At 41.7% G+C, this 21,266-nt stretch overlaps 1 long non-coding RNA gene across 1 annotated transcript; it reads right to left on the reverse strand.

Annotated features, from left to right (window-relative positions):
• Positions 1–6,110: 6,110 nt before the first annotated feature.
• Positions 6,111–16,948, reverse strand: LOC138839632 (uncharacterized). Its single transcript, XR_011376002.1, has 4 exons — positions 16,873–16,948; positions 16,348–16,495; positions 7,120–7,217; positions 6,111–6,209 (listed from the first exon to the last, which is right to left on the reverse strand). It is a non-coding gene; the product is annotated as an uncharacterized lncRNA (long non-coding RNA).
• Positions 16,949–21,266: the final 4,318 nt, after the last annotated feature.

Below are 21,266 nucleotides of genomic sequence, written 5' to 3' on the forward strand. Positions count from 1 at the left end.
TTGCTTGGTTCAGAAGGGACATTTTTGTACATTTTTATTGTAAAAATGCTGTACAGAGGGGTTATAGTTCTATGAGCAAGGTAATGAGTACATTTCCTATTGATCATTGTTGCCTCCTCCTTTGTTTCCCCTCCCCACCATCCCTTCCCTCCCACCTCCACAACTACTAGCTCCCCCCCCCAGCAGAAGTTGTAAAGTTTGTTTTCAACATAGTGTTTTGTATATCTCATTGTTACAATGGGTCAACCTATATCCTTATTTAAGTATTTTGTTTTTTCCCTTCCCCTCCCTGAATTAGCGAAGTGTATATACAAGATGCAGGGCACTGACATCAAATACAGTGAAAACAGGGGTTGTACTATGGGGGAGGAACATACAAAGAAGCAAAAAAATCACATGGTACATTATACATACGTTAGAAACAATAGCAAGAAAGAAAAAAGATGGTTCTCTTATAGAAATAGATGGGCAGACATGTAAACAGAAAGGTTGTTTTTGTGTTTGGGTTAGGATTGTGCCATAAATGGGGCTTGAAATCTGAGCTTGGGCTCTGTCGCTGAGCTTTTTTGCTCAAGGCCTCTGGTCTACCATTTGAGCCACAGCTCAACTTCTGGCCTTTTGGAGATTAAGTGGAGGTAAAATCTCATGGACTTTCCTGACTGAAATGATTCCAAATTGGGATACTCAGGTTTCAGCCTCATGAGTAGCTGGGATTTGAGGCAGGAGTCACCTGTGCCCAGCTATCACACTGAAGTTTGAGAGGCTCATCCAATACTCTTATGTCTCTAAGATCCAGAATCAGCTTTCTTCCAAACCTGATCTAGAAACAATTTTTCATTCAAAATGGAAAAATAAAAAAGCTAAAGCCCATGGGAAGTACAGCATTATGCTATAGTTTGGAGCAGGGATGGTCTGTGAAGTCCCATGTGTGAAAAGCGTGGACACCAGACTTGTGGGCTGTTGGGAAACCTTCAGGAGCTTGCCTTGTGAAGAGATTAGCTCACTGACAGTGAGCCCCTCCTGTCTTAATCAAATTGTGAGCCACCATGTGGTAGGAAAGCTTGGTTCCACTTCACAATGCCTCCACCAATGCAGAAAAGTCCATGATATTCAAATCTCAACTAACCATCAAAAATTCCATACCCCATGCTGCAAAGCAGTGGGCTGATCAATTGTGGACTAAGACCTCACAAACAGTGGGTCAAAAGAAACCTTTCCTCCAAACATGCTGCTAGGCAGCTAAACCCAGGCCAGGTTGCTGTCTCTTGATAACCACTCTACCACTTGAGCCACAGCTCCACTTCTGGCCTATGGCTGGTTAATCAGTGAAAGGTTCTCATATACTTTCCAGCCCAGACTGCTTTGAAACTATCATCTGTCTCATAAATAGCTAGGACTGAAGGCATGAACAACTAAGTCCCATTTCTGTGCATTATTTTTTTGAACAGAGGCTGAACGGCCCATTCCCTGCACAGTGGGACCAGCACCATCAGCATAACCTAGAAACTGCTTGGACCCTTGTGCCCCACTCTAGAACTGTTCTGTGCGTATTTACTAAAACATATTCAAATAATTCATGTGTACATTACAAGGGTGAAAATTCCATTCTTTATTGTTCATCTCAAAGTTCTCAGAGTTCAGAAATTGTTATATACCTGAGTAGATCAGTGATTCATACACATATATATATATAATATTTTGATTTAATGATTCACAAACAAGTCTCTTGTACTAAACCAAAGATTAATCTCCAGTGCAATTCCTCCTTTTGTGTATTCTCCATGCTTGGGTTTGAAATGAAAAAAAAAGAAAAATTTGCATGATTCTGAATTTTCCCATGGCACAACTCTTCATTGGGAACAAAAGTTACCTTTCTTTATCCATTTTGGATGACAGGGTGTTAGTAAATTTCTTGGAATTAACATGTATTTGTAGAACAATTAAGAAAATCAATAGATAGACTAGTATTTGTGACCTATTTGTATCCTTCATACTGATTGTCACAGCACTGAGGTAAGTGCTGGCTGGTTGTTACATCAGCATTACATGTCAACCATAAGGTAGTAGGTGCTCATAGTCTTACAAGGCTCTTCTTTCTTTCCTCTAAATTTGTATTTGTGACCAATACTTTAAAAATTATAATAACACATATCACAACATATATTTTAAGTTGTTTATTAAAGTAAACACAATATGAACTATACAGGAATTTCACTACTTACATAGGTTATACACTCATTATGTCCACTCATACTGATTCCCTGATTTTGCCATGTCCCTCCTACCCCTTTCGAGCCATTCTACACATTCTGCAGCAATCTCTCTTAAAAGAAACACTCAGAAATGGGATGCCTATAATGAATTATACTTGCTTTAAAAGCTTTCAATACATACCTATTAAATTCAAGCCCTACCCAATTTACAAAACTTATATAATTTTTTTGACAGTAACCCTTGCTCATGGCTGGCACTCCACTATTTGAGCCATGTATCCAGCTGGGCTTTTCTATGGTTCTTTAGGTGATGAAGGCCAGTGAACTTCTCTGCCCAAGCTGGCCACAAACCCTAATTTTGAGATCTCAGCCTCCTCGGTAACTAGTGTTACAGTGAGTGCACATTATCAACTATATAACAAATTTTAAAACCTGAACTCATCCACACTAGCTTATGACTACAATAACATTGTAAGGAAAAGAAACACACACACAGAGAATACAGGTTCAAAAATATTTAAAAGTTCAATAAAACATTTAAAAGTTCAATTTTTACATTTATGCACAGGATATGTTATCTGGTCAACAATACCACTTTCCCCTGAAACTTTTCCCATAGATTACACTGGGATTTCTCAAGGAACGTCTGCATTCTTGCTAAAGGCTTTGTTTCCCTGTGAGGTATAAGATCCCTGAACTCTCACACATACTTAGAGACACTTTTTCAATCTGATGGGTCATTTGTCCTATTATAAGTCAGGGAAGACTTATACCAAAGCCTTCCCCATACTGCTCATATATAAAGGGCTTTTCTCCAGGATGAATTTTTAGGCGTCTTCTAAGCTGACAGTGTTCCCTGAAGGATATCTAACAGCAAAGGCGCCTATGTGGGCTCTATGCAGTGTGAAGATTTGCATGTACAAGAGGAGCATACTTTGCTCTACAGGCTTTCCCACAGTAAACACACCTCAGAGATGTTTCTCCTGTTGTGTATCTTCAGGTAACTCTCTTTTTTGTGTGTGAAAATACCATACAGAGGGGTTAAAATTACAAGGGAAAGGTAATGAGTGCATTTCTTATCAAGCATTGTTGCCTCTTCCTTTGTTTCCCCTTTCCATCCCTTTCCATCTCCCACTACCACCCCCTGCACCACCACCCCTCCCCACACCAAAGTTGTAAAGTTCGTTTTTCATCATAACGTCTTGTACATCTCATTGTTGCAATGGGTCCACCTGTATCCCTATTTAAACAATTGGTTTTTTTCCTTCCCCTCCACAAATTATAGCAACATCAAGTACAGTGAAAACAGGGGTTATACCTTGGAGGAGGGACATACAAAGCAACAAAGAACAGAAATCCCACTTTTGGGCATTTACCCAAATGTTTACAAACAAGACCACACTAAAGCTACCAGCACGACTATGTTTATTGCAGCACTATTTACTATAGCTAAGATATGGAACCAACCCAGATGCCCCTCAGTAGATGAATGGATCAAGAAAATGTGGTATATATACACAATGGAATTCTATGCCTCCATCAGAAAGAATGACATTGCTCCATTTGTTAGGAAATGGAAAGGCTTGGAAAGAATTATATGAAGTGAAGTAACCCAGGCCCAAAGAAACATAAGTCCCATGGTTTCCCTTATTTGCAATATCTATTATATCTGAGTCAAGCAGAAAAGGTCAGATAAGGTGATGTTAGGGAAATGAACCCTAAGATATGTATTCAAATTTTTTTTTCTTTCATGCCAATGTTTCTTACACATTTATAAGATTATTTCTGTGTTGCTTTGTATGTCCCTCCCCCACAGTATAACCCCTGCTTTCACTGCATTTGATGTCGGCATAATTTGTAGAGGGGAAGGGGAAAAACAAATCGTTTAATTAGGGATACAGGTGGACCCATTGCAACAATGAGATGTACAAGTCATTATGTCGAAAAATGAACTTTACAACTTTGGTGCGGGGCAGGGGGGTGTAGCGGGGATGATTGGGTAGGGGGTTGAGGGAGGATGGGAAGGGATGGAAAGGGGAAACAAAAGAGGAGGCTACAATGCTTGCTAAGAAATGTACTCATTATCTTGCCCATGTAATTGTAACTACTCTGTACAGTATTTTCACAATAAAAAAATAAAGAAAAGTTTAAAGTAAAAAAAAGCAACAAAGAAATATCTTATAAATATGTTAGAAACAATAGCAAGAAAGAAAAATATTTGAGTCCTTATCTTGGGGTTCATTTTGCCTAACATCAACTTATCTGACCATTTATGCTTGTCTCAGACATATATTAGTTATTGCAAATGAGGGAAACCATGGGACCTATGTTTCTTTGGGCCTGGCTTACTTCACTTAATATAACTTTTTCCAAGTCTTTCCATTTCCTAACAAATTGGGCTGGAGGGGATGTGGACAGAAGGGAACCTTACTACACTGTTGGTGGGAGTATAAACTTGTTCAACCACTTTGGAAAGTAGTATGGAGGGTCCTCAAAAGACTCCACATAGAGCTCCCCTATGACCCAGCAATCCCATTTTTGGGCATTTACCCAAATGATCACAAACAAGACCATACTAAAGCTACCACCACAACTATGTTTATTGCAGCATTATTCAGGTATCTCTTAAGATTTGATGGAGTGCCATAAATGTTTCCACAGAGACTGTGGCTTATGTTTATTGAGGAACAAAACAATTTTGAATGTTCTAGTATACACAGTGCAGGGAAGTCTTTTTTCCTCTAGTGTGTATTAGCTTATGTTTGGTAAGATGAGCACGCCTATGAAAAGCTAAGCCACATTCATTGCATTCATATTGCTTTTGTTCAGAATGAATTACTTTGTGTTGCATCAGAAGACAGCTATCTCTAAAGGTTTTCTTACACTCTGGGCATTCATAAGGTTTCTCCCCTGTATGAATCATTGCATGTCTTTTAAGGTTAGAACTTGAGCTGAAGCATTTTCCACAACTGTTACATATATGTTGTTTGTTACCAGTGTGGACTCTGAGATGCAAATGCAAAGCTTTGGGACAGAGGAATGTTCTCTCACATTGACTGCATTTAAGCAATTTCTGGCTAGTATGATATTTCTTATGTTCCAAAAGTTGTGTGAATGAAACTAAGAGTTTCCCACAGTCCTTGCATTCATAAATTTTTGTTTCTATCTGATTTCTATCCTGCTTAGCTACAGAAGAGCTTATACCACATGGGTTTGTATCTCTGTCGTTTTCTTTTGATCTTTCCTCACTACAAAGTTTATTATGTGACCAACCATGGAAGAACTCTCCAGAATCAACCTCAGAGTCATCCCATGCATGGCTTTGCCATCCACTATACATTTTCCTATTCGGAGCAATGGTAGCTTCTGTGCACAGGGCTTCGCCAATGGAGTTACATTCGGGAAGATTGTGTTCATGTGTTGACTCCTCCTTGCTGTTCTGTGTTTCAGGTTGCAAACTATTTTGAGTAAGTTGTGCTTGTTGGGATATAAGGGGAGTCATCCTTCCTGAACAGAAACCTAGAGGAATTTCTCTGTCCATTCTGTCCTCTTCACTCTCACTAAGCATGACAGGTTTGCTGAAGTAAAATGCTACCTGACTCAAGTTTTCACAGTTCTTCAATATCACATCCCTATACATGGTTGTCTGTTCTGAACTCAATAAAATCCACTTGTCCTTGGTAAAATCTAGGGCTACATTGTCAAAATGTATGGAGTTGCATGAGTGAAAGTGCAGGGTTTCTCTCTCTCTGACCATTTCCTGTTGTTTATTAACAGGGGCTTCAGCAGAGAGAGAGAATGCATTGGGGAGAGGGGTGCTTGCCATTTTTCAGGTCAGAAAGTAAGTACATTCACACAGCAGCTAGGAAATCTAGTACAAACATACTGTTTGTTTCATTGGTCTGTTCAGGCAAAGTCCCAAATGCAGAAAGCCAGAGTTCATCAAGGGCAGGGCTCTGCCTAGGCCGCTGCTTGTGTTCTTTCCAGTGTGCTTGCCTTTGGGGAAAAGAAAGAGGCTCTCAGTACATGGGCAGTTGTATAATGTGGTAAGTGCACTTTTCTGAGTCACTGTGTTTTTTCTCACAATTTGAAGAGGTGTCTCACCATAGCAGCAGGGGAACAAAGCTTTAAGGATATTTAGGCTTACGTTTTCAAATGCTGCTAAGGTACGGTCACGTCTTACCTGTGAGCATTTGTGCTAATTGTTGTATTTCTCCAATCTTTCAGCAAATAAATAGGCATGACAAATATTCATGTTGCTACAATTGAAAAGATCAAAGCTTTGACAGTTTACCTAAGATACCTGTGGTCAAAAATATATTAAGCAGTGTTTGGTTCCAATGCCAGAGATTTTCACTCCAAAACTCCTACCTGCAACTACTCTGCTGGACTCTTCAACAGTAAAAATAGTCAAATTCCAGAGCACCTGCTAGAATAGCCAGGCACTGCCTTAGTGTGTGACATACACAAAGTCAACCAACTTTCATATACAAAGTGAAACTACAGTTTCTGTCCCACTCTACCAGTTGAAGAAGGCAGAAACTTAGTTAAGAATCTGCTTTCTTCAGGGTCACATGGTTGATCTGAGGCACTGGGGAATCTATCAAAGGATGAAATCAACATGACATAGTATATGTTTGACTAGGGTATTTTAGAGCCAGTATGAATCCTGCCCACATCATCCATTTCCATGAGGCCTTAGGGAGAGACCCTTGATCATAATCTAGAACTTTGACCTCAAACTCCAGTAGACACCCGTAGACACCCATGGGGAGTGAGACTGGTGATGGAGATCTCCTATGCTGGAGAAGGCTGAGGCCTGCACAGCCCACATTCGAATCGTCTCTAGGAAGGTGGCTAGGACAATAAGGGCATTTCCAGACAAAAGATGGAGACAGTCACTCACCCTTTATTCCTCTGGAAGTTCTGCCCTCTGTGACTGTGGTTCAGCCTGCTGCTGTGGAATCTTCCCAATCCAGTTGAGTGTTCCCTTTGGGCAAAGAGCTGGGGAGAAGAGAAGAGAACTCCTCAGCTACATTTATCCCAAAGACTATAGTAACACAGCCTGTAAATATGTGAAACATGTGGCACCACAATATCTGTATTCTCACTACCACTGTAGAGGGAACAAGGTCTCAAATACTCTTGGGAGTATATATAGAAATCAGGAAGTTACAAAGCCTACCAATGTTGAATACACAAAGCACTGACAGTGAATGAACAGATCAAAGACAGGAACAATGCCACTAAAATAAGCATGAGGTTCAAAACAAGACCCCCAAATCATTCTGCTTATATTGAAGTGAATCATGCTATTTGGCTCCAACTCCATGACTGAGTTTGGAGCCTGTGGGTCACAAAAAAAATCTTATCTAATAAGGAGGCTGAGATCTGAGGTTGGAAGATGGAAGGCAGCCTGGGGAGCAAAGGCTGAGAGTGCCTCATTTCCAATTAACCAGAAAAAGCTGGAAGTGAAGGTATGATCTAATGTGTAGAGTGGTAATTTGAGTAAAAAAAAAAAAAGGAAAGTGTGAGCTCAAGGCTCTGAGTCCAAGCCTTATTACCAACACACACAAAAATGAGAATGGAGCAGTGTGACAACTTCAGAAAAGGTTAAATTCTACCAGTATATGTGATCAATTTTGAATAAAGAACCACTGAAAGATGAATCAGAATCCAATGCATGCATCTGTAGCACACAGACTTGGCTCAGATATGGGAATGCAAAATTGAAACCTTACAAATCCTATCAGGAAAAAAGAAATAGCATTGGAACTCTGCCTTTTATATAGTGTTGGTTTATGAACTTCATAAATAAATTTGCATTTTCAAATGAATTGCTTCAAAAATAGAAGTGATTCTACATTTCTCCATGTAATATGAAAAAAATTAAAATGAATGCTAACAAAACAGAAAAAGTAGAAGGTAAGCAAAGACAAGAGAAAGTAGTCTCAGTAGTGTAGGAAATAAAAGCCCAGGAAGTTTTCCAAATACTGCTTGGAACTGAATTCAGGAAAGGAATAAGATCATTTCCCTCTTCTCAGAGAAAGCTGGCATGATTTGACCTTCGGCCTGATAACATTGACTAGTCCTGGACCCTAGCCTGAACTTGCTGACCAAAGAGTTGTGTTAGAAGTCTATGTTCGTTAAGGGACAGGGAGCCGCAGCACACAGCAAGTCATTTGGCACAACTTTCATAGCTGTTCATGTGCATTCCTTTCCTCCAAGAAGAATCCTATCTGTGTCAATTCTATCTGCACTGGAGAAGGGATCTTCTAAATCTTGTCAATGTTCTTTAGTGTTACTTATTGGATATTGTATGCCAGTACCTGGTAGCTTGATTTTAACACAGGGCCTCACACTTGATTGACTTTATCACTCATAACTGATACTCTACCACTGGAGTCACACCTACAAGTCCTTTTTTTCATTTTTGCCAATCCTGGAGCTTGAACTCGGCCTAGGCACTGTCCCTGAGCCTCTTTGTACTTAAGTCTGATTTTAGGGTTTAGTCACCTTTCTTTCTTTCCTCCCTTTCTTCCTTCCTTCCTTCCTTCTTCCTTCCTTCCTTCCTCCCTTCTTTCTTTCTTTCTTCCTTCCTTATTTCCTTCCTTCATTTCTTTCTTTCCCCTTCTTCCTTCTTGCTTCCTTGCTTCCTTCCTCTCCTTCCTTCATTCTTTTCTTTCTTTATTTCTTCCTCGTTCCTTCCTTCCTTCTTTCCTCCCTTCCTCCCTCCCTTCCTTCCTATCTTCCTTCCTTCCTTCCTTCCTTCCTTCCTTCCTTCCTTCCTTTCTTTCTTTCTTTCTTTCTTTCTTTCTTTCTTTCTTTCTTTCTTTCTTTCTTTCTTTCCTTCCTTCCTTCATTCTTTCCTTCCTTTTTTCTTTCCTTTTTCCTTTCTCTTTTGTTCTTTCTGTTTTCCTCAAGGGTACTATTCTACCACTTGAGTCCTTGCTCCATTTCCAGATTCTTTTTGGTTATGTGGAGAGAAGGGTCTCATGTACTTTCCTACTCAAGGTGTCTTTGAATCACAATACACAGATTTCAGACTCTTAAGTAGCTATTTAACAGATGTTAAGTATTGCGAGGGTGGTTTTTAATACATGGTCCCAATTTCATTCTTTGTCAGTGTAACAAGAGAAAATACCAATGTCTCTACATCCTCTTATTTTCACAGCCTCGTCCTGCATTTTGTATCCCACTCACCATTTTCTGACCACATCAGTGTTCTTTCATGATCCTGAGTTGAGGGGTTTTTATAGTTTCTTGCTACTGAGCATCTCCCATTCTGTGGCAAAAGAGGCCCCACAGGCAGAGTGTAGAATTTGTGGTCCTTTCCTTATTACTAGTTTTGAATCATCTTGTGACACTTTCCATGCTGGGAATCTTAAATAACTGAAATGTCTCCCTAACTGCATCATTGGAATTCTGTGTAAGTCAGATGATAATTATTTTCTTATAGATCATATATGTGAAAAATCACATGTGTTATTTACTCACTTCTGTAATCTTAGATACTCAGGAGCCTGAGATCTCAGAATTCAGCTCAAAGCCAACACAGGCTAGAAAGTACATGAGCCTCAGATACCTAGCAACCAAAAAGCCAGAGGTGGACCTTTGGCTAAAGAGGCAGAACACTAACCTTGAGCAACAAAAGACAGCATTGGGGTCCTGAGTTGAAGTCTCTCATTTGGCACAAAGAAACAAATTCAAACATGGAATAGGAAGCTGTGGTGAAGCTTAGTGGGAGAGTGCAAGCTTATCATGTGGAAGACCCTGGCTTCCATCAAAAGAAGAGAGAGTGGGGAGAAGGGGCAAAGACAGCAACAAGAGGCAGCGGAGGAAGAGAGGAAGAAAACAAAGAGGTAGGAAAAAGAAGAGGAAAGAAGATGGTAGGAGAAGGGGGAAGAAAAATACGAACGGGCAAAAGGGATGAAGTGAGGAAGGAAGAAAGAGAAGGACAATGAATATGGAGGAGGAAGGAAAATATGAAGAAGAAAGTGGAAAGTACAAATACAGGAAGGAGGAGGAGGGAGGGAGGAAGAGAACAAGGCTGGTTGAACAACACATACTTGCCTTGTATTTTCCCCAGAACAGCATATCTCACAGTGAATGTCACAGGACATTGAGTTGTTGCTTAAAGAACAGAAACTTGCCAGGTTCTTGCCTGGCTTATGTAATCCCAGCTACTCAGGAAGCTGAGATCTGAGGATCTTGGTTCAAGCCACTTCAGTCAGGATGTCTGATTCATTCTTATCTCCAGTTAATCCAAAAAAAGCTGAAAGTCATGCTGTAATACAACTGGTAGAGTTCTGGCCTTGAGCAAAAGAGCTCAGGGACAGCACCCAATCACAGAGTTCGAGTCCCATAACTGGCAAAAATAAAAAGAATACCAACTTTTAGCCATTTTCCCTCATGAATGCTGGATGTGATGAAATCTGGGCTATGTTTCTGTTCCATTCCATATCTGGGATTACTTTCCAAGTCCCAATGCTACCCATCCTCCAGCACTACTGAGGGCAGAGGTGCAATCACCAAGGGTTTATCTGGGAAGCATTGTATCTGAGTTTGATTGACCTCTGCTACAAACCACCTGTGAATAAAATGTCTAGTTTCCTTGTCTTTAGACATTGTGAACATTCTATGAAATACAAGTTACTAGCCCCAGTGTTAGCTCTCCCCTAATTCAGAGGGCTTATTTCGTTTTGTTGTTGTATTTTGTATGTGTGTGTGGATGTGTGTGTGCATGCATGTGTGCACACACACGTGCATGCCAAGACCAGGATTTGGACTGTTAGATCTTGTTGTGCTCACTCAAATTCCTTGTTCACCTACAGCTCTACCACTTGAGCCATAACTCCAGCCTGACTCTTGCTTGTTAAGTAGAGGTAGATTCTAGTGGACTTGTTCACCTTACTGGTTTCAAACCACACTCTGCCAAATCTCAACCCACTGAATAGGTAGAACAACAAGAGAGGGACACCATGACTTGCCTCAAAAGTTTGATTTCCATGTCATTCTTTTCCAAAGGGCATAAGCATTCTGTAGACCTATAACAGAAATTCTCTACTCACTTCCTCTTGACTTCAGACAAATGGACACTGCCTGAGGCAAACAGTAGTTGGATTAATGCAAATATAAATCTGTTGGAAGGGACTCTGCTACTCTAGGGACACTGAATGCTGAGTTTGAGCTGACTACTATTGGAGGAATGCGGCAGGGAGTAGAGGACCTTCACCTGAGGCCAGAAAATGAGAAACATGCTGGTCATTCTACAATGCAATCTCTGCAGTATCTTCAAAGTGCAAGGCGTCTCCTATCTTCCTGCTCTGTCTTCTACTTATAGTGAAGCAGGTGAACAGCCAAACGCCCTCCAGTGCTTCCCAATTTCAACCAGAAAACAATAACTCTCTTAGAAGCCAAAATCAAGAGGTTCTCACATCCTGTTTGCTAGAGCTGGATCAAATAGATACCCTTGCTTCAAGAGAGGCTTGAAGATGAGATTCTTTTCTAGGCATGTTGAAAATTTTGAGACTGTGATGGAAAAGAATAGATATATAGTAAGAAACTCTTATTACTACCAACATAAAGCTTATAATTTGTTTAGTTTACAAAGACCTTTAGACATGTATCAAGCACCTGGGATTCAACTTAAGAGTACCACACCCCCACATACATGTGTATACATTGCTTATTTTATTTACCCTGCTGATGTACACTCTAGATCAACATTTAATAAGGATCCTTGTTTTCTGACTCTATATATCTGCTTATCTTCACAAGAAAAAGTAGGTCCTCTACTAAAGCATTAAGGAATTGGAAAAATCATTATGTTTTGCAGTAGCTGATAGAGTCTTTCTGAGTTAATAGAGGAAAGAAAAGAATACATAGTTGAAATCTGTGGCTACCTGAAAAGTGTGTGTGTGTGTGTGTGTGTGTGTGTGTGTGTGTGTGTGTGTGAGATCTGGTCCTAGGCCTGATTGGAATCAGGGCCTGGGCATTGTTCCTGAGATTTTGTGCTCAAGGTTAGTGCTCTACCACATTGAGCTATAGTGCTATTTCCAGATTTTAGGTAGTTCACCAGAAATAGGAGTCTCATTGAGTATCCTTCCCAGGATGGCTTTGAATGGTGAGACACAGATCTCAGTCTCCTGAGTAGCAATGATAATAAGCATGAGCCAGTGATGACCAGTTTGAAAATATGTTTTCTACAACTTTTGTGAGGTTTGGGGTTAGGGACATTGCTATTGGGAAAAAAAAACCTGGAGGAAGTTGATTGCTGGTGTCTTGTGCCTATAATCTTAGCTATTCAGGAGGCTGAGATCTGATGATAATGATTCAAATGTAGCCTCGGCAGGTAAGACTGTGAGATTCTTCATTTAATTACAAACCCAGAAACAGCTGTGGCTAAAAGTGGTGGGACGCTAGCCTTGAACACAAAATTCAGGGACAGTGGCCAAGCCCTTGGAGCAAGCACCAGGACTGGCACAAAAACAAAAACAATAAAACCCCTGGAGATTCATGTTGGCTGAGGATTGTAATCTTAGCTATCCTGGAGGCAAACCGTGGGAGAACTGGAGTTTGAAAGCAGCAGAGGGAAAAGAAAAGAAAACAATTATCAAAACAATGTATTAATGAAAAGTGCTGGGTCTAGTGGTACACACCCCAGCTACATAACAGGCCATAGATAGGCATGGCAATCCAGGCCAGCCCTTGGCAAGAATACAACATCCAAACTGAAAATTGAAGCAAAGGTTGGGGGAAATGGCTTATGTAGTAAAACACCAACCTAGCAAAGGAAAGGCCCTTAATTTAAACCCCAATTCCACCTAAAACAGAAACTTAATGAGTGTAATTGTGAAATTATGTGACTTGTATTTTCTCTAGCAGTTGCAAGAAAATGAAAAGATTACACAGTTCTAAGGATCCATGAGAAAAAATTTAAAAACCAACTGTTGAATATAAGTATAAATACTTTTTAAAATATTGAAATTTTCATCACACATGCCCAGGATTTGCTCTAGCATTATCATCTGGGGATGTGTGTGCATGTTTGTGTGTGTGTGTGTGTGTGTGTGTGTGTGTGTGTGTGTGTGTGTGTGTGTATCCTAGAGCTTGAACTCAAAAACTGGGTGCTGTTACTGAGCTTTTCTGCTCAATACTAGACCTCTACCACATGAATCTCAACTCAACTTCTTCCTAATTGTTGCTAAATTAGAAATAATGTCTTATTTCCAATAAGAGTCTTAGAATTTTCCAGGCCAGTCTGGCTTTGACTCAGATTCTCAGAACTCAGTTTCTTGAGTAACTCGGTTTAAAGCCATGAGGCAGTGGTCAGCCTCCTTCCTTAGTGGCTGTGGGAGATGGTGTCTCACAGACTTTCCTGCCTGGGCTGTTGTTGAACTCAATTCTTCAGGTCTAAGCCACCAGGGTAGCAAGGATTCATCTTCATTTTATATCCTGCACATGTTATACTCAGAGCTGAAGAGCTTGTGATCTTAAAATTCAAATAACACAAGACAACCAAACAAACACAACACAAAACAATAATACAAAACTAAAGAAAACTTGATTATGGCCAAAGGAATGAGAGAGTAGGGAATGACAATGACAAGAAAGGAACTCAGAGGCAGGTGCTCTACGACTAAAGTCAGGTATCCCGTAGTATTTGTTATACATGTTTTTTTCCCAGTTGGAGACACTGCCTCAATATGCAACTGCATATTGTGCGACATTATATCGAGATATGATATGAAAAACTAATTTCTGTGGATGGCCTCAAACCACACTCCTCACAATCTTTATACGAAAGGTAAGCCCATCAGAGAAAAAAAACAGGCTAAAACTACACAGACCCTAAGGAAGCATAAAGCTATAATGTCATATGAGAAATTCTCAAAAAAATATGACACATGTGTTGGTACATACATGTTAATCCTAGCGACAGAAAGGCGGAAGACAAATTATGGAGAGCTCAAGGCCCACCTGGCTACATACGAAGACCTTGTTATTAAAAAAAAAAAAGAAACAGAAGCTGGGCCCTGGGGGCTCAAGACTATAATCCTAACTTCTGAGCAGGCTGAAATCTGAGGATTGCCATTCAAAACCAACATTAGAAGGAAAGGCTGTGAGACTTCCTAGTAACCAAATGCTCAGAAAAAGCTAGCCTTGAGCAAAAGAAACTCAGGGATAGTACTCAGGCCAAGAGTTCAAGCCCAAGGACTCAAAAAAACCCACAGGAAATGAGAGAAAAGTATCTTTAAATTCATTTTTACAATTTGTTCATATTTTTCTTTATATGAGTCGGTTCCTTTGTTTGATTATGAGATTTTTGCTTACTGAAAACAATATATTCCTATATCAAAACAGAAAGTAAAGTAAAAAACAAAAACTTCTATTCCATTTTGATGCTGTATCTAGGTAGAAGAATTGTATTCCTCTTTTCTGGCAGCATTAATCTTAATTCAAATGGGAGTCCTAGTGGCACCAAGCAGTCTGTATATTGTCCTAATGCACTGGCTACCATTATCATTCAAGAGCCAGCCTGAACCACAATTTTACCTTGTACGAGGGGGGATATATACTACACAACTGCTCAAATCATTAGATAACACGGGAAAACCCAGAATGCTTGACCCAGACCCCACAGCAGAAGCAGATAGCCACAATTAGCACTTTAAACCTACTCCCAAAGATGCACTTGTCATGCCCCACATACCAACATGTGGGCATCACCAAAAGACCAACTGATGATTAGATCTTCACACCAGGGGAGGGGGTGGCAAATGGATAGGAGGCAATTCCTTCAGCTTCAATGCTACCAGAAGATAGCTCATACCTGCATAAGATCTCTGGCACTCCCAGTGATGTTTTAAAGAAAAGGCAGACAGGAACACAAACCCTATTCCCCTCCCCCTATGAAAAACCTCAGAAGTCCAGATTTGTACACTGCCAACTATCAGGGACTTCTGCCACTCACCCTCCCAATTAGAGTGAGGAACCAAACAGATAGAAGGCAGAAAAACTGGTGCTTTAGAGTTCCTACTCATGAGCCAGCACTGAAGCACTGGACCTGTGCTCCTAATCTTTTTAGGTTACATTTTGAATAAGGTCTTAACATTTTCCCTAGGCAGTTTTGGCCTTCCAGTCCAGCAAGAGGCACAATAGCACATTGTGCATGTATATCTGTCTGTCTGTGTCTGAGTCTCTGTTGGCCATAGGTGATGGATCCATGGATTCTCCCACTCTGACTTGTCTTTATTCTTTTTCGTGGGTGTGCTATCATTTGGGCTTGGTTTCCAGTGCCACAGCCCCATTGCTAGAGAGTATGAGGCCATGCCATTTCCTGGACTGGCCTCATACAAACATCAACCCATAGCAAATTTGCTCCCCAGGTAGCTAGGATAACATGAGTGGATCAGCACAGCCACTAGAAACACTGTTTGAACATCAGAGGCCCTACTGAAACATAATTACATGTAGTTACCACAAAAAAGTAGGGATAGAGACTTTGGGTTTCTTCTGGAAGCTTCAGGCAGCCACCTCTCAGAGTACATTAGCTAAAATTCAGGTGGAAGGCCCAGTAGAAGAAAGGGACCTGGGAAATAATACTCCTTTGACACCAATCAAGTACGGGTGGAATGCCAATTGGATCAGGCCAGAATTAGACTCTCTCTGCCCAACTGCTGGCATCAGTGGATATATCCTCAGTGAAAACTCCAAATTACCAGACCTAGGACCACGGCAGCAGAAGAAATAACTACAGGAAGCACTTAAAACCTGCTCCAAGAAGTGGGCCCAGGTGGTTCATGCCTGTAATCATAGCTACTCAGGAGGCTGAGATCTGAGGATGGCGGGTTAGAAGGCATCCTGGTCAGGAAAGAGTGAGAATCGTTAGAAGGCATCAGGCATCCTGGTCAGGAAAGAGTGAGAATCTAATCTAATCTCCAATTGACCACCAGAAATCGGGAAGTGGAGCTGTGGGTGAAAGTGGTATAGCGTTAGCCTTCAGTGAAAAAGCTCACGAACAACATCCAGACCACCAATTCAAGCCACATGTTAAAACAAACAAACAAACAAACAAACCAAAAACAATACACTGCTCACATACGGGCACTTGTCATCCAATCTTCTTTACCTGACGGTGTCTTCAAAGCAACACCTGGTGACCAGATCTGTGGACTCAGCAAGGTGGCAAACAGCCAGGCGGGAAAGTGGACCCAGCTAGTACAGCCAGAGCAGATCTTGGGAGCCCTTAGGGCCTTTGTGCCTGCAGCCGGCTGTGTCTGTGGATGAGGAAGGCAGAGAGTCGGCGTCCACACAATGTCTCTACTCCCCGTCCCCACCCTGACATGTATGTCCCTCCACTTGGACTGCATTCGCTGAGGTGACCCAGGGTCCCCCATGACCTGGGTTCATCCTTTCCCCTCCACTGCCCGGCGGCGCCATTCGAGAGAGAGCCGCACCCCAATGGCACCAGGCTGAGGAGCCAGACGTGTTCCCCCTACTGCTGGCATCCGGGATCCCTGACAGGAACGCCTACGGCCTAGCCCCAGCACGAGAAGGGAGTCACCCTCACCACTGTACCCCCGCTCCCAAAGAACCACGTGCCCCCCTCTTCTCTCCCTGCTGGCGTCTTCCAAGAACCCACTGAAGAGCAGACCTCTGCAGCCGCCACGCGGCAAACAGCCAGGCGGGAATCTCCTCAGCGCCGGGACTGCCAGTGGACACCACGCCGACTGTTAGACCTCTAGCGCTCTCACCTGCGCCTGCGCACCAAGCCCAAGCTTATGCATCCACGCACACATGGGTCATTGTGACCCTGTGGATGATCTAGATACCGTGATTGAAGCATACTTGACCCAACACCAACTCCTGCCATTCACCTACCATGCATAGTGAGGGACCAATCACAAACATGAGAAGGCGGGGAAATGGGGGGGTTGATATCGGGCTGGGAGATATTCAGGTGTGTCCTCACAACCCAGCACTGCACCAGTGGAGACACACCCCAGGCCTTTCATGTTTCCTTAGGGTTTCCATAAAGTCTCACAGTTACCCCACAGCTGAATTCTGCTTCTTTTTAAGTGAGAATTGCAACATCATGGCAAGCTGAACTGTGTTTGCTGCACAGTTCTGGCCTTATTGGATGCAGAATTCTCTGCCTAGGGTCTACCTTCCTCCATTTACCAGGAGTTGTTATACATCAGCCCATGCAATCAGGACACACAAACACTTTTTCAGAAAACTAAATCAGGAATATACATTTGCCTGACCTGGCTTCTCACACTCCCTCTTCAACCCCTACCTGCGCTCCAGACTTGGCTGGGATAAAAGGAGTGAGCACCACACAATCCCCAGAATAATTATTTTAATAGCACAGGATATACTAAAATACAACGCCACTCTGTCACCATAAATTGATTTCACCTACAGCCTTCTTTCCTCATTTGGTTCTGCAGCCAAGAGGAAGAACTGCATTTGTCCTCTCAAGCTGCATTAGCTGAAATTCAGTGGGAAGGCACCTGGGCACTATGTATCTGTGTCTGTGCTCATCCTTGCCTCACTCACTGGCTGGTGGAATCACCTTAAGGGAAGTGGAAACCTAAATACACTAGGAGGAGAGCTATTATGCACAACAGAAGACACTTAGAAAACCAAGGAATAGAGATTGCCTAACTCTGGACTCCATAGCATAAGGTGGTAGCCACAGTTGGAACTTCCATCTGCTCCCAAACATGCACTGGTCTTCCCTTTTCTCTCCACCTGGTGGCTCCACACAGCTAGGAGGCTATTTCCTGCTGCCAACTCAGAGCTTGTGTGCGGCCAAGACCTCTAGAGCTAAATCAAGGCATCTGCAGACCTTGTAAATAGCGATTCAAATGACAAACCATTGCCCTACCCTTTGAAAGTGTTCAGATGCCCTAAGATTCAAGTAGCTGGCCTGCAGTAACCACTGTCCCTCATCTTCCCAATTAGGATGAGAAACCAAATACAGATGGGAAGATATGGAGAACTGACTGTAGTTTTCTGTTGGGGGTGGGGGGTTGTGTCAGAGTATCATTCAGAGTTGTACTCATAAACTGACCCTGTACCTATACTCAGGTCATTTAAACTGAATTATATTTTGAATGAGGTCTCACAATTTTCCCTATACCATCTAGAGCTTCAAGTCTAGCAAGAGGAGCACCACCTGAAAGGGACACTTGATGTGTCTACTCTGGACCTAGGACTTGGATTAAGGTCTAGCTTAGATTTCTTGCTTTGAGGGTCATTCTATTCCTTGAGCAATACTACCAGTACTCACATCCAATTTTTGGGGTAGATAGAGGGCATGCAAAGTTTTTACCTGGGCATAGATAAAAGCAAGTTTCACCCATGTTGGCCTTCCTTTCCAAATTAGTTATATACAAGGATTGGGCACCATAGCCATGATAAATACCACATGAACAACACAGGCCCTACTGAATCAAAATGCCACCTCACCACCACATACTCAGGAGGTATTATGTAGTGCTCTTTGGTATATTTAACCTAGTGCAGGAACCATGCCCTTCTTGGGTGCATTAGCTGAGATCAAGTGGCACCTGATGGCCTGGGAAATACTTCCCTCCTCCACTGGCTGGCCTCCACGTTCAAGAACAAGATGGAACAATAATTGTACCAGGCAGGAGTGACAGGGGTATTCTGATCAATTATTGGCATCACTGGAGAAGTACTGACCTCAGGATCCCACAGCAGAAGCAGGTGGCCACAACTAGAACCTTAATCCAAAGAGCAATTATCATCCCACTCATCTTTACCTGGTGGCCTCATCATGAGAAGACTTGTGGGGAAGACTTGTGACCCAAGTGTCAGGAAAAAAATACTAGAAGGCAATTCCCTCTGCCATAGTGGTGCCAGAACAGAGTTCTTATTAATTTTGAATCTGTAGCTCCCCCAGCGATGTCAGCAGACACTGCAGGTGAAAGCTCACCCCCACCCCCTCCACTGGGCCTTGTGCTATCCCTATGGAGTCTTCAGTAGCCTGGATTTTCCCACAGTACACAAGCATGACACTTGGACCTCACCTTCCCAATTAGTCTAGAAACGATTCAGAATCAGTAGTACAGGGAGGAAGAAATATAGTACTTTATAGGGGAGGGGGAAGGAAATGTTTCCACTTCTTTTTTTTTTATCTGAGTAACTTTTTTTAATAGCAAAATTATTTGACTTTCAGTGAAACAGATAAATATATTTATATGCTTATAACATTACTATATTTGGATTAATTTCAAAATGCAATCATGAAAAACATTATTTTCCTTTCAGAGTGTTGTGTTTGTTGTTTGATAGCAAGCTGTCTTGGTATTTACTTGGTATTTAACTGTCACAGTTCTATAATTTGAGTGGACTTGGTGGGCCACTTTTTACATAGGGCCCACCATGTAATAATGAAGAAATTCTATGCTATACTGGGTGTCGAAGATTACTCAGTCACGAAGCTGGCTGAGGATCTGGCTGCTGGACAGAACATCTTTGAGAAAGATCATACAGATTATCTCCACCTACTCCTCTTTTGCCTTGAATTGCTATGCCAATATGACTGGTTCTTCATATGATTCCCAAGAACAATTCAAATGATCCAGTTGGAAATCAAAATCCAAAACATCTCTACTTCCCTCCATGCTTTTTTTTTTCTTGGTCCAGAATGAAAACACCACAGGGTAGGATTCCTGAAAAGAATGATTCATTAGGTGATCTTCTTTTGAAAACAGGCATTATTGTACCACTGGAGCTACACCACCACTCATTTTAGGTTGTTATATTTTGAATAGGGTTTCAGAATATCTTCCTCAATCAATTGTTGCTTCAATGAAGCAAAACATGAACCACCAATCTGATATCCCTTTGGTTTGTGTACCTTGAAGTATATATCCATGCATGTATAGGTGGGGAGATTATAGGACTCTTATTTAGGGATTAATTTAATCTTAAAATTTAATCTGCTTTCTTGCTCCTGGGAACCAATTGGTCACCTTCTCCGTACTTCCAATTCAATCAGCTGTTATTTTGTTGAGATTGAGGTCAAAACATCTCCCTTCTTGGGCCGTGTTCAAATTGAGAATCCTCAATTTTGTTGCCTGAGTATCTAGGATAACAAGATCATGCTGTCTATCATACCAGCACAGAACATATATTCACAACTCTGGCCCTAGAGAACAATAATGCCACTGTGTCATCACACATTAAATGGGGTCTCTAGGCTTTGGGTGCCTTCACTGGCTGTAGCCATGTAGCGGATGGTGATGGGGAACCTGGCCTCTCCCCTTAGGCATCATTAGTTGAGAATGAGTAGGAATCCCAGTGACACAAAGCATCCAGAGGAAATATTTTCCATCTTCACTGGTGTTGCTATCATTCAAGAGGGAGGCTGAACCAGAGTATAGAGGTGTCCCTGTAGGGACCTTTGAAGCTGACATGAAATGTGGAAAAAGTTTGAGGACTGGCCAGGATTAAAACAGGCAGCTCTGTAGAGGGTTAGAAAACTTGAATTCCTCCCCCTTCCTTAGTACTGGAAAGGCTGAGAGCTAGACCTTGAAGGCAACATGAAGGGCTGAGAGCTACTCTGTAAAAGCTAGATAAAATGGAATACATATCTGGACTTTGCCTGTGTTCATTCTCCTTTCTCCAAACAGTTTTTCACAAGCTCTTTCTGGGCTCTGGTTGTAATATCAGTAGAGATGCTTTATTTTTTGCATATATCCATTTTAACCTTCCTTTTGTGAACTCAAATACATATGCTTGCTTGTGGGAACGTGGAGCCCAAGTGCCAGTGAGCCTGGGATCCCCCGGTTCCCACCAAATTTCTTTGTATATACCTGTCTCTGTAGTTTCTCATTTCTAGTGTCCAGTATCCTGTTGTGCAGCCTCATTTTGCAGTTAGCAACACATGTTAATTCCAAGATATTTACTAAAACCAAAAATCAACCAAAATCAAAATGAATAAAGAAAGATGCTTTGTTTTCATTTGAAGATGTGAGCCCCCGCTGAATTCATTATCATGTGGATCTATTT

This window comes from Dipodomys merriami, unplaced genomic scaffold (genome assembly GCF_024711535.1).
Source record: "Dipodomys merriami isolate MVZ:Mamm:240054 unplaced genomic scaffold, mDipMer1.0.p SCAF_3, whole genome shotgun sequence".
Lineage (NCBI taxonomy): Eukaryota > Metazoa > Chordata > Mammalia > Rodentia > Heteromyidae > Dipodomys > Dipodomys merriami.